Below are 1,763 nucleotides of genomic sequence, written 5' to 3' on the forward strand. Positions count from 1 at the left end.
AAAGCACTCTCTTTTCCTTCAAGACAATCTATTATTTATTAGGCTACTCTTTTTCAGGCATGGGTCTGAAATGTCTTAAGAGTTAAAAAATTTTATTTCCTCCTCGCCTGGCCACCCCGCGCGCCCCACTCCCCGCCCGCCGCATCCCAACGTGCCACACCCCACCCCTGGCCTCCCCCGCCCCCCGCCCCCTCTCCGTCTCCCACTGCCGCCTGCCCCAGGCATGGCGCAGGGCCTCGCCTCACTATGGCTGCAGCACGGCACAGCATGCTCGACTTCAAGCTCGGTGCCAGAGCTGATGGCGAGACCATTCTAAAAGGCCTCCAGTTCGTTTTCCAGGAGCAAGGGATGACGGAGTTGGTGCACACCTGGCAAGACCATGGTTATCTTTCAACCTACATAAACAAAAATGGCAGCTTTGCCAATTTGATAATTTACCCACATGGATTCGTGTTGTTGGATCTTCAGAGTTATGATGGCGATTTGCAAGGCCAAGAAGTTAACAGTCTTTTGAACAAAGTAGAAGAAAGAATGAAAGACTGAGTCAGGACAGTACTGGGCAGGTAAGCAATTACCACCCATACTTTGAGGAGGGGCCATTGACAGATACTGGCCCACTGCTCATGGTCGCCTGGTTAGTATGACATAGATGAAGTAGTGAATGATGAAGATTCACCTTATCAGAACACTAAAATTCTATACTCGAAGCAGTTTGGATATATTCTCCTTAGTGGGGATGTTAATCTGGCGGAGAGTGATTTGGCGTATACCCAGGCCATCATGGGCAGTGGAAAAGAAGACTACAGTGGCAAAGATGTACTGATTCTCAGGGGTGGAGATGGGGCATATTATGTGAAATAGTCAAACTGAAACCAAAGATGGTCACTATGGTAGAGATTGACCAAATGGTGATTGATGAATATAAGAAATACATGCAGAAAACATGTGGTGACATCTTAAACAATCTTAAAGGAGACTGCTATCAGGTTCTAATAGAAGACTGTATTCCAGTACTGAAGAGGTACGCCAAAGAAGGGAGAGAGTTTGATTATGTGATTAATGATTTGACAGCTGTTCCAATCTCCACATCTCCAGAAGAAGATTCCACATGGGAGTTTCTCAGACTGATTATTGACCTCTTAATGAAAGTACTGAAACAAGATGGGAAATATTTTACACAGGGTAACTGTGTGAATTTGACAGAAGCCTTGTTGCTCTATGAAGAACAGCTTGGGCACTTGTATTGTCCTGTGGAATTCTCAAAGGAGATCATCTGTGTTCCCTCATACTTGGAATTGTGGGTATTTTACACTGTTTGGAAGAAAGCTAAACCTTGAAGACCAATCTCTTCTAATCATGTGTGCTGCAAATAGCCTTCCTGACCTTCATAGGCTATACATGACATAGAAATGAGTCAGGCAATTGATTGTGAATTCCTTCAAGTTTTCTTTTTTTTAATTATTATTTTTAATTTAAACAAAGCAAATGGAAAATGTATATTTTGATGCGTTAGGGTGTTAATTTTTTTGAAAGTCAGCTGGTGGTGGAAAGAGAGGTGGGCGGGGGGGTGGGGGTGACTGGGTGACAGGCACTGAGGGGGGCACTTGTTGGGATGAGCACTGGGTGTTATGATATATGTTGGCAAATTGAACTCCAATTTAAAAAAAAGTCAGCTGAAGGATGATTAGACAGCACAGCGAAAGCTGCTAAATGCACTGAACTCCTAGAATGTGATTTTTGTTACTTTTCTGTGTGTGTGTGTG

The 1,763-nt window shown here is 44.0% G+C and overlaps 1 pseudogene; it reads left to right on the top strand.

Annotated features, from left to right (window-relative positions):
- Nucleotides 1-246: 246 nt before the first annotated feature.
- LOC112920598 (spermine synthase pseudogene) lies at nt 247-1,522 on the top strand (annotated as a pseudogene).
- The last annotated feature ends 241 nt before the right edge of the window (nt 1,523-1,763 follow it).

The sequence above is a fragment of the Vulpes vulpes genome, chromosome 2, assembly GCF_048418805.1.
Source record: "Vulpes vulpes isolate BD-2025 chromosome 2, VulVul3, whole genome shotgun sequence".
NCBI lineage: Eukaryota > Metazoa > Chordata > Mammalia > Carnivora > Canidae > Vulpes > Vulpes vulpes.